The 17,772-nt window shown below is 43.2% G+C and overlaps 1 non-coding gene across 1 annotated transcript; it reads right to left on the bottom strand.

Moving 5' to 3' along the window:
• Positions 1-17,138: 17,138 nt before the first annotated feature.
• Trnas-cga (transfer RNA serine (anticodon CGA)) lies at positions 17,139-17,213 on the bottom strand. The gene has a single exon. It is a non-coding gene; the product is annotated as a tRNA-Ser (tRNA).
• Positions 17,214-17,772: the final 559 nt, after the last annotated feature.

The following is a 17,772-nucleotide window of genomic DNA, read 5'->3' as shown; positions in this document are numbered from 1 at the left end:
ATCGTCAAAAGTGGATTGGCAAAATGATGCCCTATACAAGGTGGTCCATTGATAGTGACCAGGCCAAATATCTCACGAAATGAGCATCAAACGGAAAAACTACAAAGAACGAAATTCGTCTAGCTTGAAGGGGGAAACCAGATGCCATAGGTCAAACGAATATCGACTGCGTTATTTTAAATAGGAACCCCCATTTTTATTACATATTTGTGTAGTACGTAAAGAAATATGAATGTTTTAGTTGGACCACTTTTTTCTCTATGTGATAGATGGCGCTGAATAGTCACAAATTTATAAGTACGTGGTACACGTAACATTCCGCAAGTGCGCGAACAGCAGAACGTGTTGATGGCCGCGGCCAGCCGTCTTCAGGCTGCTGCCGCGGAGTGTAGCGGCAGTGGGGAGTCGTGCGTCGCAGGGTACACCCCAGGTGTTACATGCTTCACACACTGTCCCTGCTGTCGAGACATCTTCGCGGGTACCGGGCGCGGTTGGGTCACCCTCTCCCCAAGGGGAGTGGCGGGTTCAGCGGCGTTCGCGGCGCACGAGGCGGAGGGTCAATGTGGAGGCTGGCCGTGTGGCATCGCCCGCTCTGCCTGTGAGTGGACGTGTGGCTGCTCCTTCAGCAAGGTCCGAGCAGGCACACGGGGGGAGGGGTTTATTAGTTATTGGGAGCTCCAACGTTAGGCGGGGGATGAAGCCCCTTAGGGCAATAGCGGAAAGGTCGGGGAAGAAGGCCAGTGTTCACTCTGTCTGCTTGCTGGAGGGTCTCATCCGAGATGTGGAGGAGGCCCTGCCGGCGGCGATAGAGAGCACTGGGTGCACCCGACTGCAAATTGTTGCTCATGTCGACACCAATGACTCCTGCCGTCTGGGTTCAGAGGTCATCAAATGGCTCTGAGCACTATGGGACTTAGCAGCTATGGTCATCAGTCCCCTAGAACTTAGAACTACTTAAACCTAACTAACCTAAGGACATCACACACATCCACGCCCGAGGCAGGATTCGAACCTGCGACCGTAGCGGTCACGCGGTTCCAGACTGAAGTGCCTAGACCCGCACGGCCACACCGGCCGGCTCAGAGGTCATCCTCAGTTCGTACAGGCGGTTGGCGGAATTGGTGCAGGCGGAAAGCCTCGCTCGCGGGGTGGAATCAGAGCTAACTATTTGTAGTATCGTTCCCAGAACCGATCGCGGTCCTCTGGTTTAGAGCCGAGTGGAAGGCTTCAACCAGAGGCTCAGACGATTCTGCGGAGATCTGGGGTGCAAATTTCTCGACCTCCGCTATCGGATGGAGAAATGTAGGGTCCCCCTGAATAGGTCAGGCCTGCACTACACGCCGGAAGCGGCTAAAAGGGTAGTGGAGTACGTGTGGAGTGCACTTGTGGGTTTTTTAGGTTAGAGAATTCCCTCCCTAGGCCCGACAAGACGCCTCCTGAGACGCGGCAAGGTAGGAATAGGCAAAATGCAACAGGGAATAACAATGTTAATCTGCTAATAGTAAACTGCAGGAGCGTCTATAGAAAGGTCCCAGAACTGCTCTCATTAATAAACGGTCACAACGCCCATATAGTACTAGGGACAGAAAGTTGGCTGAACCCAGACGTAAACAGTAATGAAATCCTAAACTCAGATTGGAATGTATACCCCAGAGACAGGCTGGACAGTGAAGGGGGAGGCGTGTTTATAGCGATAAGAAGTGCAATAGTATCGAAGGAAATTGACGGAGATCCGAAATGTGAAATAATTTGGGTGAAGGTCACGGTTAAAGCAGGCTCAGACATGGTAACTGGATGTCTCTATAGGCCCCCTGGCTCAGCAGCTGTTGTGGCTGAGCACCTGAAGGATACTTCGGATAATATTTCGAGTAGATTTCCCCACCATGTTATAGTTCTGGGTGGAGATTTTAATTTGCCGGATATAGACTGGGAGACTCAAGAGTTCATAACGAGTAGCAGGGACAAAGAATCCAGTGAAATTTTTTTAAGTGCTTTATCTGAAAACTACCTTGAGCAGTTAAATAGAGAACCGACTCGTGGCGATAACATCTTAGACCTTCTGGTGACAAACAGACCCGAACTATTTGAAACAGTTAACGCAGAGCAGGGAATCAGCGATCATAAAGCGGTTACTGCATCGATGATTTCAGCCGTAAATAGAAATATTAAAAAAGGTAGGAAGATTTTTCTGTTTAGCAAAAGTGACAAAAAGCAGATTACAGAGTACCTGACGGCTCAACACAAAAGTTTTGTCTCAAGTACAGATAGTGTTGAGGATCAGTGGACAAAGTTCAAAACCATCGTAAAATATGCGTTAGATGAGTATGTGCAAAGCAAGATCGTAAGAGATGGAAAAGAGTCACCGTGGTACAGCAACCGAGTTAGAAAACTGCTGCGGAAGCAAAGGAAACTTCACAGCAAACATAAACATAGCCAAAGCCTTGCAGACAAACAAAAATTACGCGAAGCGAAATGTAGTGTGAGGAGGGCTATGCGAGAGGCGTTCAATGAATTCGAAAGTAAAGTTGTATGTATTGACTTGGCAGAAAATCCTAAGAAATTTTGGTCTTATGTCAAAGCGGTCGGTGGATCAAAACAAAATGTCCAGACACTCTGTGACCAAAATGGTACTGAAACAGAGGATGACAGACTAAAGGCCGAAATACTAAATGTCTTTTTCCAAAGCTGTTTCACAGAGGAAGACTGCACTGTCGTTCCTTCTCTAGATTGACGCACAGATGACACAATAGTAGATATCGAAATAGACGACAGAGGGATAGAGAAACAACTAATAATCGCTCAAAAGAGGAAAGGCCGCTGGACCTGATGGGATACCAGTTCAATTTTACACAGAGAACGCGAAGGAACTTGCCCCCCTACTTGCAGCGGTGTACCGTAGGTCTCTAGAAGAGCGTAGCGTTCCAAAGGATTGGAAAAGGGCACAGGTCATCCCCGTTTTCAAGAAGGGACGTCGAACAGATGTGCAGAACTATAGACCTATATCTCTAACGTCGATCAGTTGTAGAATTTTGGAACACGTATTATGTTCGAGTATAATGATTTTTCTGGAGACTAGAAATCTGCTCTGTAGGAATCAGCATGGGTTTCGAAAAAGACGGTCGTGTGAAACCCAGCTCGTGTTATTCGTCCACGAGACTCAGAGAGCCATAGACACGGGTTCACAGGTAGATGCCGTGTTTCTTGACTTCCGCAAGGCGTTCGATACAGTTCCCCACAGTCGTTTCATAAACAAAGTAAGAGCATATGGACTATCAGACCAATTGTGTGATTTGATTGAAGATTTCCTAGATAACAGAACGCAGCATGTCATTCTCAATGGAGAGAAGTCTTCCGAAGTAAGAGTGATTTCAGGTGTGCCGCAGGGGAGTGTCGTAGGACCGTTGCTATTCACAATATACATAAATGACCTTGTGGATGACATCGGAAGTTCACTGAGGCTTTTTGCAGATGATGCTGTGGTGTATCGAGAGGTTGTAACAATGGAAAATTGTACTGAAATCCAAGAGGATCTGCAGCGAATTGACGCATGGTGCAGGGAATGGCAATTGAATCTCAATGTAGACAAGTGTAATGTGCTGCGAATACATAGAAAGATAGTTCCCTTATCATTTAGCTACAAAATAGGTCAGCAACTGGAAACAGTTAATTCCATAAATTATCTGGGAGTACGCATTAGGAGTGATATAAAATGGAATGATCACATAAAGTTGATCGTCGGTAAAGCAAATGCCAGACTGAGATTCATTGGAAGAATTCTAAGGAAATGCAATCCGAAAACAAAGGAAGTAGGTTACAGTACGCTTGTTCGCCCACTGCTTGAATACTGCTCAACGGTGTGGGATCCGTACCAGATAGGGTTGATAGAAGAGATAGAGAAGATCCAACGGAGAGCAGCGCGCTTCGTTACAGGATCATTTAGTAATCGCGAAAGCGTTACGGAAATGATAGATAAACTCCAGTGGAAGACTCTGCAGGAGAGACGCTCAGTAGCTCGGTACGGGCTTTTGTTAAAGTTTCGAGAACATACCTTCACCGAAGAGTCAAGCAGTATATTGCTCCCTCCTACGTATATCTCGCTAAGAGACCATGAGGATAAAATCAGAGAGATCAGAGCCCACACAGAAGCATACCGACAATCCTTCTTTCCACGAACAATACGAGACTGGAATAGAAGGGAGAACCGATAGAGATACTCAGGGTACCCTCCGCTACACACCGTCAGGTGGCTTGCGGAGTATGGATGTAGATGTAGATGTATTTGCTTCGTGATACATTACCCGTGTTAAAATGGACCGTTTAACAGTTGCGGAAAAGGTCGATATCGTGTTGATGTATGGCTATTTTGATCAAAATGCCCAACGGGTGTGTGCTATGTATGCTGCTCGGTATCCTGGACGACATCATCCAAGTGTCCAAACTGTTCGCCGGATAGTTAGTTATGTAAGGAAAAAGGAAGTGTTCAGCAACATGTGAAACGTCAACCACGACCTGCAACAAATGATGATGTCCAAGTAGGTGTTTTATCTGCTGTCGAAGCTAATCCGCTCATTAGTAGCAGACAAATTGCGCGAGAATCGGGAATCTCAAATACGTCGGTGTTGAGAACGCTACATCAATATCCATTGCACCCGTACCATATTTCTATGCACCAGGAATTGCATGGCGACGACTTTGTACGTCGTGTACAGTTCTGCTACTGAGCACAAGAGAAATTAGGGGACGATGACAGATTTTTTGCACGCGTTCTGTTTAGCGATGAAGCGTCATTCACCAACAGCGGTAACGTGTACCGGCATAATATGCACTACTGGGCAACGGAAAATCCACGATGGCTGCGACAAGTGGAACATCAGCGACCTTGGCGGGTTAATGTATGGTGCGGCATTATGGGAGGAAGGATAATTCGCCCCCATTTTATCGATGGCAATCTAAATGGTGCAATGTACATTGATTTCCTACGTAATGTTCTACCGATGTTACTACAAGATGTTTTACTGCATGACAGAATGGCGACGTACTTCCAACATGATGGATGTCCGGCACATAGCTCGCGTGCGGTTGAAGCGGTATTGAATAGCATATTTCATGGCAGGTGGATCGGTCGTCGAAGCACCACACCATGGCCCGCACGTTCACCGGGTGTGACGTCCCCGGATTTCTTTCTGTGGAGAAAGTTGAAGGATATTTGCTATCGTGATCCACCGACAACGCCTCACAACATTCGTCAGCGCATTGTCAATGCATGTGCGAACATTACGGAAGGCGAACTACTCGCTGTTGAGAGGAATGTCGTTACACGTATTGCCAAATGCATTGAGGTTGACGGACATCATTTTGAGCATTTATTGTATTACTGAGGTATTTACAGGCAGTCACGCTGTAACAGCATGCGTTCTCAGAAATGATAAGTTCACAAAGGTACATGAATCACATTGGAACAACCGAAAGAAAATGTTCAAAAGTACCTAAGTTCTGTATTTTAAATTAAAAAACCTACCTGTCACCTAGTGTTAGTCTAAAATTGTGAGCCATATGTTTGTGACTATTACAGCGCCATCTATCACAAAGCGAGAAAAGTGTTCCAATTAAAACATTCATGTTTATTTACGTACTACACGAATATGTAATAAAAGATGGCTGTTCCTATTTAAAAAAACATAGTTGATATCCGTTTGACCTATGCTAGGTTTGACCATCTAGCGGGCTAACCATAGCGCCATCTGCTTTCCCCCTTCTAGCTAGACAAGTTTCGTTCTTTGTAGTCTTTTCGTTTGACGCTTATTTCGTGAGATATTTGGCCCGGTCACGATCAATGGACCACCCTGTATACTCACTTACTCTCCCTCACATCCCATTATTAACCTAAACTAACCTCTTCTGTATTTTCATAAGATAATGACTTCTTGCTTACTCCCAAAGGAAGTGGTATCCAATTCTAACGCATTCTGCTTCATCAGTAATCTCACAGTTCTACTCTGGAATTCATTAAAAACGGCAGCCTGAACCTGATTAGTTTCAACGATATAATTTCCCAGATAAGGTTACATCAACGGCTAATTTGCACTTGTACACGCTATATCTGTATATTGGACAGATTGTTAAAATGCACAAACTGAATGTTTTCTCCTACATTCGAGATGGAGGTTGCACAAGCAATTAGGGCGGCACTCGCCTAACCAATATTACCCGCAGTGACAGCAGATACGCCACTGCCTCGCACAGCCGTGCACTCAGCTCAGCGCTACTTCGCTCTCCCGACTGTATGCGTATTGAACATTTGTAATGGAGTTGTTCCTTCTATAAGGACGTTAGTCTCATGACAGCCTTCGGTTCCGTAGTGCACTAGAATACACCTAAAACACACACAAGCACAAACAGACTCTGCCTATAAAAAACATTCTTTTTAAATTGTCTCCAATGATGCTTCATAGAAATGAACTAGTGTCCAAAATTAAAACAACGAACTCAAATTTTGCAAGGTTGTGTATGTTTTGGCACAAAACAGTATAAATAGTGATTGCAAAGCAGCAACAATGTAAAGAACACAGAACGTAACAGCTTCAACACCTACAACGGTAAACAAAAATGTTCTTCGTTTTTTCCAACTTTGCACAAATGTTCCGACAACTGGTTAATGTACTCAGAATGGGGTGGTGACCACCTCTGGCAGCAGTACAGACCTGACAACGTCGGGGTATGCTGTGAATGATGTAATCAGTCTCATGTTGAGGTAACAGCGACCATTCTGCCTGCAGAGCTGCTTGCAACTCTTGGAGAGTAGTTTATGGATGCTGACGTGATGCAACCCGTCTCCCTAGTGCATCCGAGACATTCAAATGGGATTCAAATCGGGAGAAAGAGCAAACCACACAACGTGTGCAATATCTTCCATTTTCAAGAAAACGTCAAAGATCCGTGGTTTATGAGAGCGAGCATCTACGAAGTCTGGGCCCGCACCATCTCGAAACGATCGTACTTAAGGTCCCAAGATCTCGTCACGGTACCTGAAAACAGTTAAAGCTTGCCGATTCACTCCTACCATTTCATAGAGGCATGTTCCAGTGGACAACATTATCCCTGCCCACGCCATTAGGGATCTTCCGCTATTTCTGCCTCTTTCAACAATGTTTAGGTCTATAAATCGTGTTCCACGTTCCCTCCAGATGCGAATCCATCGAGAATCACTCTCCAGATGAAATCGGGACTCATCTGTGAAAAGAGCGTTCGGCAGTCCAGCTAGCATGTTAACGAGTCCACTCTAGACCTTCCCCTTTGTGAAGACGCGTCAGAGGTACACGTATAGCGGTCTCCGACAATAATGTCCACTCTGACAAAGTCTTCTGTACACAGTTTGCCTCGATACACCACGTCCAGTGGATGTTACGGGTTCAGATGCCTGTTAACACGCAAACTAAGACGTTACCTTTTCTTACAGTCAAATAACGGTCCTTTCTTTGTGATGTCACACGTGGTCAGCCCAGCTCTGGTCTTCGGGGTAAAATATCGGTCTGCATAAACTGGCACTATATCCGAGAAACAATAGGACGATTCACATGAAACCATCGGTCCACATCAGTTTCCAACTGTGCAGCTTCTATTCTTCCTACGGCCGTCCACTTCAGAGAGTCTGCTAGGAATCTTCTCAGTACACAATCGTACGGACATCTGTTGACAGCCGGTCGTGGTGGCCGAGCGGTTCTAGGCGCTTCAATCTGGAACCGCGAGACCGCTACGATGGCAGGTTCGAATCCTGCCTCGGGCATGGATGTGTGTTATATCCTTAGGTTAGTTAGGTTTAACTAGTTCTAAGTTCTAAGGGACTAATGACCTCAGAAGTTGAGTCCCGTAGTGCCCAGAGCCATTTGAACCATCTGTTGACAGTTTGGATGATTGTATCATGAATTAGATACAGGACGGAGAGATAGCGGTTTGTTGCTTTAATTTTGGATACCAGTGTAATTAATTCAACCAACTCACAGAGAACCACGCTCTGCAGCCACTGAAATGGTCATAATGCAAGATGCTTGGGGAGTAGCAGGACCAGGTCTTCAAATACACATCATTCGCACCATCAAAACATTGTTTACTTAAGTAAGCCAAAACTGCACTAAGTAAAAATTACAATACAATCAAATGCCAGAAGAAGCCCAGCTAATTTGGCCTTACAATGATGCAAATGTTGGCAGGACTCAAACCCAGATCTTACAGTTTACAATATTGGATGATGCTTTAACAAGATATGGCCAAGTAGCTCAGTGACTAGTACTTCTTAAACATGGAATTAAAATAGATTTAGCAGACACACAGTAACCAGTTCACAAAGTAGATGGCTCCTTCGAGTTCCCCAAACTGACATTTGTACATTGCCTGAAAGCATAAAATAATGTTTCAAGGTATTAATAAATAATTTCATCCCCGCAGATACAACAGGAATGAGTTAAAACAACAGTGCTTTTATGTTACGCCAATAGCTGTTAGCTCTTGAATAGATGACGAAGGGAGCCTAATCAAATAAAATCAAGCAAAGGTAGAGCGCCAAATAAGACAAGTTATAAGAAATCAGCTTACCAAATCATAACATCAAACTCATTCACAAGGAAAGTTCAGACCATATGCATCACCAAAAGCTATTGTCCCGATTCGTACTGGGACATAAATGACAAATAACGAATTTGAACCATAAGACCATAACATTAAATCCCAATCAGCTATCACAAGAACAAATTAATGGGCAGAAGTCATTTAAAATAAAAACTTCAATAATGCAATAGCAATGACGACCAGGTAGAAGGGAACATTTGAAAAAATTGAAAAACAAATAATCGTCAGGAGGACTGATTCAGAGGTCATTAAAGTCAAAACAACCTCCGGTGAAATTAAAAGCTAAGGGTGGGTTGGAGTGGGGTGGGGGTTGGGGGGTAACATTCAGAGTGGAGTGGGAGTTTCACTGTTACGCGCAAAATACAGAGCAGGTATCTGGACATAGGTCATTGAAAGCCTCTATAAGGTGACATGAAAGAAAAAGTAGCTGGAGTTAATATGGATGATTTAATGAATCCAGCATTAGAGTTAGAACTGAAGAGAGCTCCAGAAGACTTGAGATCATGTGAGGCAGAAGGGATTGATGAAATTCCAACGGTATTTTTGATATCATAGGGAAAGTGGCAACCAAACGACTATTCAGATTGGTGTGTAGAATCCATGAGACCGGCAACGTACACTCAGAATTTCGGAAGAATACTATCCATCGTTTCCGAAGACAGAATGAATAGATAAATCCGAAGACAATCTTTCAATCAGATTAACAGCTCATGCATCCAAGCTGCTGACAAGGGTAAGAACGGAAAAGGAAATTCATGATTTGTTAGATGTTGATTAATTTGGCTTTAGGAAAGGTAAAGGTACAAGAGAGACAGTTTTGACGTTGTGCTTGATATTTGAAGCAAAATTTAAGAAACATCAAGGCACTGTGGTAGTAGAGGGAGCTGTAGAAGGCGGATGCACCCACAACAACTTCCTATACTGCTGGAAGATGCAGTGGCTAGCAGCTAATGAACCATGAGATAACGCCATGTCTGATACTGGGCGTTGTACAGACTTACACTATGTGATCAAAAGTATCCGGATACCTGGATGAAAATGACGTACAAGTTCGTGGCGCTCTCCATCAGTAATGCTGGAATTCAATTTGGTGTTGGCCCACTCTCCACTGTCGCAGGCATACGTTTAATCAGGTGCTGGAAGATTTCTTGGGAATGGCACCCTATTCTTCACGGAGTACTGCACTGAGGAAAGGTATCGACGTTGGTTGGTGAGGCCTGGCTCGAAGTCGGCGTTCCAAAACATCCCAAACGTGTACTATAGGATTCAGGGCAGGACTCTGTGCAGGCCAGTCCATTACAGGGATGTTGTTATCGTGTAGCCACTCCGCCACAGGCCGTACGTTATGAACAGGCGCTCAATCGTGTTGAAAGATGCAGTCGCCATCCCCGAATTGCTCTTCAACAGTGGGAAGCCAGAAGGAGCTTAAAACGTTAAGGTAGGCCTGTGCTGTGATAGTGCCACAGAAAACAACAAGATAAAGCCCATCCATGAAAAACACGCCCACATCATAACACCACCGCCTCCGAATTTTACTGTTGGCACTACACACGCTGGCAGATTACGTTCACTGGGCATTCGCCATACCCACACCCTGCCATCGGATCGCCACATTGTGTACCGTGATTCGTCACTCAACTGTTCAATCTTCCAATGTTTAAGCGAGGCGTCTTTTGGCATTTACCAGCGTGATGTGTGTGTGGCTTATGAGCAGCCGCTCGAACATGAAATCCAAGTTTTCTCACCTCCCTCATAACTGTCACAGTACTTGCGGTGGGCCTTGAGCAGTTTGGAATTCCTGTGTGATGGTCTGGACAGGTATCTGCCTACTACACATCACTACTTGCTTCAACTGTCGGCGGTCTCTGTCAGTCAACAGACGAGGTCGGCCTGTACTCTTTTGTGCTGTACGTGTCCCTTCACGTTTCCATTTCACTATCACATAGGACCCAGACATGTTTAGGAGTTTGGAAATCTCGCGTACAGACGTTTGACACAAATGACACTCAATCACCTGACCACGTTCGAAGTCCGCGAGTTCCGCGGAGCGCCCCACAATCTTTAATGTCTACTGAGGTCTCTGACATGGAATAGCTGGCAGTAGGTGGCAGCACAATGCACCTAATATGAAAAACGTATGTTTTTTGTGGTGTCCGGATACTTTTGATCACATAGTGTATTCTGCGTGCAGCATGGTTGGCTGAAGTGTCTCCACGAGCCGTAGTTGAAACAGGGAGAGGTTGATCGACATTAGCCGAGACATTTCAGATGGAAAGTGGAATGCTGAGAAGATGGCAATATGCGCAGTCAACGGTCAGCATGGCGTACTGCCAAGATATCGCTATCTGGGGACCAGACGTATTCTCACTTGGTGGCCAGAGAAGATGTTAATCGCATCCAGATATGGAGAAGAATATTTTTGTTACTGCTGATATATACAGAGAACTAGGATATGCTTTAGTCGCCCGCAGTGTTTTCTTGGCAGCTGACAAGCTGTCTGTTTGAAGTTACTGTGGGGTGGGTGAGTAACGTTATAGTGAAGACAGCCATGGTTACGTATATTCATTACAAAGTGTTCGTTACAAGATACGGTATTGCACAGCGTGGCTATGGGGGCACAAGAGTGTGCTTTTGGCATCGTGTCTTATCTCCACGCTGAGGTTGTGTTCTAACACCGTACCAGAAATATTTCTATATTCTGTTTGTAATCACGCTGAAGGGGTGTTCACCTATTGTACATAGCTATAAGTTTTTTGAATACTGAGTTGCTGTTGACTCGGTAACGTAGGTAACCCTTCTGTATGTAGCATTAGCGAGGTCCTTGGTAGTAGAAGTAGAACCTGTTGTGGTTTCATTCAGTATTGTACTGTGTTTATATGATTACACGGTTGTAACGTACTAGGGCCACAGTGTATGAATATTGAGTTCTGTTTTCTGTTGTTCTTGCTTGGTACCCGTTTGGCTGTCACAGGAGTTGAAACATATTTGTGTTGAATATGTGCTGCATTGCTTATGAAGTTACTTTGCTTATTTTTTGTGTTATTCCAGTTCCTACCTAAACATTAGCTCTGAGAAGAATACCACTGATTTATTACTAAGTAACTAACATGCTACTGATGTCATTGCGTTCACGTGAAAATATTAATGTCGGTAATAAACGTTTTCGTAAAATAATCCAGCTCCTACACAGTCTCCAGCTCAAAACCCACGCCAACAAAAACCTGCGCTACACTCCCCTTCAGAGAATGATAGCCACCCTGTTGTGACTTGGCAAGACAGCCAAGCCACTAGGAGGAGGAAGCCGAAAGGCACGCGTTTAAGCTCACGCAGGCTGGCGTGAGGTCTGGAACAGGACTAGGACTTTTATAGTAGCAAAGAACCATCGCTAGCAAAGTCGGCTGTACAACTGGGGCGAGTGCTAGGAAGTGTCTCTAGACCTGCCGTGTGGCTGCGCTCGGTCTGCAATCACTGACAGTGGCGACACGCGGGTTCGTCGTATACTAGCGGACCGCGGCCGATTTAAAGGCTACCACCTATCAAGTGTGGTGTCTGGCGGTGACACCACACACCCCATAAATTGGATACGTCAGGCACATGATACGACATACGTTCATTCACGGTCACTGAAAGTTTCCTGTAAACTATACAATTGAGCGAATCTTAGAGGCTGGGGTAGGTCTCTGCAAAGACACTGCGTACAGGCAGGTTCACAGCATACTTAAGCACTTAATTATGGCCGGCCGGTGTAGCCGAGAGGTTCTAGGAGCTACATTCTGGAACCGCGTGACCGCTACGGTCGCAGGTTAGAATCCTGCCTCGGGCATGGATGTGTGTGATGTCCTTAGGTTAGTTAGGTTTAAGTAGTTCTACGTTCTAGGGGACTGATGACGTCAGACGTTAAGTCTCATAGTGGTCAGAGCCATCCATCACGTCGACAAGTGGTATAAATTAAAGCACCCTTGTCTGAACCGTAATTAATTTTCTTAATTAACACATTTGGAATGTCAGATTGCAGTAGAATATTCTGCATCTACGTACATACTCCGAAAACCACCGCATTTTGCATGACGGAGGGTACCTTGTTCCATTACTAGTTATTTCTTTTGCTATTACACTCGCAAATTGAGCGACAGAAAAGCGACAGGCTATATGTCTCCGTAAGAGCACTAATTTCTCTCCATGGTTTCCCATTTGAGTTCATGAAGAATCACCGTAATACTTGCTTGTTTATCGAACTGACTGGTAACAAATCTAGCAGCGCGCCTCTGAACTATATCGATGTCTTCCTTTAACTTAATCTGGTGGGGATCCCAAACACTCGAGCAGTACTCAATTCTATACGCGGTCTCCTTTACAGATAGACCAAGCTTTCCTGAAACTATCCCATTAAACTGCAGTTGATCATTCGCCTTCGCTACTTCTATCTTTTAATGCACGTTCCATTTCATAACGCTCCCAATATATTGAGGCAGATTGAACAATGGGTAGAAAATGCTCATGTGAACCGACCACAAGTGAGTTATCTCGATTAAATGAAGAGAGGAAGAAACGAGACACGTCCAGTTACAAGATCAAACAAAGAACACATCAAGCCAATGACAGTTGTGGCGTAGATACAGCAAGAAATACTTTAGTGCAGACGGATAAGATAGCTGTCTAAATAACGGCGACCAGAATGAGGCCATCAAAGGGCCTTCCAGTATAAGCGGTCAGATGATTTACGACAGGGATACGTAGAAGCCAGCCAGGAAGTCTGATATCAGAATGATGCCAAAAGACCATTCATTTGCTAGTTACAGTTTTACCGGTGACATAGCTTTTCACTTAATCCAACAGAAGATGTCGTCACACTTGGCAGTGACCACTCAGTTATTATATTTCCACGTTCAATATATTCCTACTTAGAGGGAATTCTCTATGACCTGTAACGACTGAATGTCTTGTAAAACTGTTTCCGACTACCTGTTTCTCCATCATGTGGTAAGGAAACCGTGAGGTGAAGGTAGTAAGGTAACGGTGTGTGGCTGAGTTAAGTCTTGTAATAAATTTGTTTTGTTGGACGTTAGTGTTTGAAAGTGTCAGAAACTATCTGGACATAAACAGCTGTAACTGATCTAAAATACTGCCATTTAGTGTTAAGAGGGACGGTGCATTAGTTAAAATTGGTACCCAAAACGACAATGTGTTGGTGTAACTTCAAAAAATTCCAGTGTCAATAACAATATTTATTTGTAACCGTTTTCGGCTTTCAAGAATGGTTACGACAGCTTTGTAACATACGAAAATATACCAAATGCGACAATCAAAATAAAACATGAAAGCTACAGACAAAGTAATAATAATGAAATACGTACGGAAAATATTACAGATGTGACATGTGTCATACATGTTTTGAGATAAGGATAACGAGAAATACATGTACTGCCACTAAGATCTAAAGAGATTAGGTAAATCAATTTTAACAAATGTGATCATTAACATGGGGACTGAATGTAACAATGTAGCAAGTAATGTGTAATCTAAAAGGATGGATTTGGCATGTTGTTCTTCTTCGACTCAAATGGACTTTGACTTGTTTTGTTTCCAGCTTATACTTCGCTTGCTATCGATGTTCCACTCAGACCTCATGTTAATATTCTGTTTGGTCACGTTTGTTAAAACTGATTCATCTAATGCCTTGAGAGCTTAGTGGCAGTTCATGTACTTCGCGTTAACTGTATCTCAAAACACGTATGACGCATGATACATCTGTAATCTTTTGCATAACTGTTGGGTTGTTACTACTTCATCAGTAGACTTCATGTTTTAGTTTCACTGCCAAATTTGGTCTATTTCTGTGCGTTATATAGCTGCCGTGGAGATGACTTCTTGACTTATGGGTGGAAAATAAATACTATTATGGGCAACACAATGTCGTCCATTTTTTGAAGTTTGTACGATGTTTGTACAAGCAAAATTTAAGTGGACAACTGGTGATGTAACACAGTCTTATATTCCATGTTTTAGATTTTACGTGAGAATTTCTTGGCTGAAGACACTCGAGCCCATGATGGGGCTTGATTATAGCAAGACGTGCTGCTTTATTCATTGGATGTCTCTTTATCTATAGACCCCACAACTTTTTACAACGAGATGGCCCAGTAGGAATACAGGTTTGTAAAATTCACAGAATATGTTGACAATACACCTAAAAATCTAGACAGAAGAAGACTTCCACTCCTCTGAATCAGATGTTCCAGACTCACTGGAAGTTATCGCAACCTATTTCCTGCTAGAATGACTTCTACGTTGGGCGTAGGTGCAAAATTTCTCTTATGAGACATGAACTGAATTATTAATTACATTTTTAAACGTAGGCTTCAGCGGCCGTTGTCACAGTCATTAAAATTCTTCTGGGTTATGTACCGCAATGCCAGTTATAAAATTCAGCCGTGATACCGAGAGCGTGCAGACAACGGCACCCAGGTTGATGCTGCATTTCTTGACTTCCTGACTTAAATGTGGCATTCGTTACAGATTCACACTGATGTTTAATAGACAGAGCATTACCTTGCAAGTATTGGGCGGGATCTGTGATTTCATCCATAACTTCCTTGGAGTTAGAACGCAACACGTTGTTTTCATGGGAACAAAGTCGACAAACATTGAGGTAATTTCAGGAATAGATTGAAGCCGACTTGATACAGGACGTATCACTCATTGCGAAGCACGCCAGATGTGATATCTGTAGTTGTTGCTGCACGTTCTGAAACGATCTGCCAGATCTCACAGAATGTGCTTGTTCTTGCGGTTGGAAACCGCAGCACTCTCAAGTGGCAGTTGTCGACAGCATCTGAAAAGCTATTCACAAAGTTTGTTTACGGAAATTGACGCTCGTACAACACTTGCGTTAACTCTCTTAGCAGCCGTTGAAGAAGTCCGAAGAATATCGCGAAGGAGATTCTGGACTCGTCGATGGCTTGAACAGCCAATTGTTGGTGGAGGAAAACTACAAACACTGCATAACTATCTGAGATACATACTAGTAGATGTTATTCGCTAATTCAACTGAATTTTCATCACATTTTAATTTAAATCGAATATAGATAAAGCACAGTGTCTATTATCAATTTGCAAATGTGTTATATCCACGTTTTCGATGTTGTACTGGCTAACATCACTCCGAAGTAACGTAATTCATTATACAGGTTTCAAGATAGATATTCGATTCGTAAATTAATTCGAATGGAAGATGAAAATTTTTTGAAACTACTCACCACCATTTAAAAAGATGTTTACCGGCAAGACAATAACATGAGGCAGACGATAAAACCAAGAGAAGGTACATATCTTTCCACAAAGTTTCGCAGCAGCAGAAGTTCCTAGTGAGTTTCCTTTCTGACATAAACTTCCAGTCGTAGCAACATTTCTGACCACCGGGAAAAAGTTTATAGCGTCGCAGTCTGGCTATCTAGCGGTAGAACTGTGTGTACTGACGTTATATAAAAAATCTGTTTGGGCTGCGCTGAAATCCCACCGAGTGCGTATTATTTGTCTCAATCAGGTCAAGCAATTACATGCTCTCCGGCGTATTTAAACACAACTACACTTAGGGATATATCAGTTTCTATTCCGGTATTAATCATAGCTTCAGTACATACAAAACACCAATATCTCCACTAAAGCTTTTCAGTTTACTAGAGCCTAATAGTTCGTAGCAGAGCGATAATTTTTAATCCGGCAAAGAGTACTTATGCACGCCGCGTTCCTTGGACAATCAATGTCGTCGCACAGACAATTATTTACTGAGTACACAATATTGAATGGATCGAAAGAAGTTATTAACGCAGTAATAACACTGAATGCTGGTTTATTGCACTATTTTCACATCCTAACGTTGCCGTAAGGAAGTAACTTTTCCTGTCTGGGTGGAATTAATGACGTATACTTCAGTCCAAGATATTATGCAAATTCCAGAGTCCATTAACCGATTTTTCACAAGTTAATTCTTTTCTCACAATTCGGTTTGAAAGTTTAGTCTCTATATCGGTTCATCATTAATAGTTTCTAACTCTGGGTAATGTCCAGTCTTTTATCGAAAATATTCAGTTTAAGACAATTTCGAATATTTCACTATCTGGATTCTACGTGATATCCTATTTGAAGTTACTGATTTACTTCTTACAAGTTCAGTGCGTCGTAGTAGATCGCAAATCTTTAGCGTTCGAAAAACAATCTCATCGCGCCCACGTATAGGAGCACTCGCTGAGGTACGACTTGTCCCGGCAAACGCTCGCAACAAAGTAACAATACATGGCTCTTTCTTAGGTATTACACACGATTGTCAAAGAGTACTCACAAGGAGTATTCTTTCAGATCGTACGTCCTACTCCGTGATTTCTAATTACGGTACTTTGCGATCTACTATGATTTTATTTTGAAACTAATGGGATTCTATCTTTTTTATTCTTGAATGAAATTTTCACTCTACAGCTGAGTGTGCGCTGATATGAAACTTCCTGGCAGATTGAAGCTGTGTGCCGGACCGAGGCTCGAACTCGGGACCTTTGCCTTTCGCGGGCAAATGCTCTACCAACTGAGCTACCCAAGCACGACTCACGCGCTGTCCTCACAGCGCCATTACCTCGTCTGCTACCATCCAAACTTCACAGAAGCTCTCCTGCTCTTTTTTATTTCTTTCTTTTTCAAAACACTAAGCCTAGGTACTGAATTTCTTTTCTATCTACGTGCTACTATTCAAGGAACATTATTCCAAAAGGAAATTTGCTTTTTTTGTTTTCTTTTTTCATTTGTGAAATTTGGAACTTGATTTTTGGGACTTTTGGGCTTTGGGGTACAATTTTTATATTCTTCATTTTTCGTCCAGAGGAAGCGGCGTTACAAGTTACAGTCGTTGGCCTATGCAACAAGAACTGGAACAAATACGTATTTACAATTCGTAATATCAACTATCACAGATCATATTTCCATCGAATTTATTAAGGAAGTCTCAGGATATCTTACCAAACAAAATAGTGATGGAAAATGGAGGTAGCTAAACGCATAACTGCTACGTTTCTCTTGATAGTTCACTATAATATTAATCACATTGGAGTTTCAATTGAAAAGCAGCGTTTAAATTATATGGTATTCAATTTCTACAAATGTCTA

The sequence above is a fragment of the Schistocerca cancellata genome, chromosome 8 (assembly GCF_023864275.1).
Source record: "Schistocerca cancellata isolate TAMUIC-IGC-003103 chromosome 8, iqSchCanc2.1, whole genome shotgun sequence".
Classification (NCBI taxonomy): Eukaryota; Metazoa; Arthropoda; class Insecta; order Orthoptera; family Acrididae; genus Schistocerca; species Schistocerca cancellata.
This window is presented reverse-complemented; position numbering and strand designations above follow the sequence as displayed.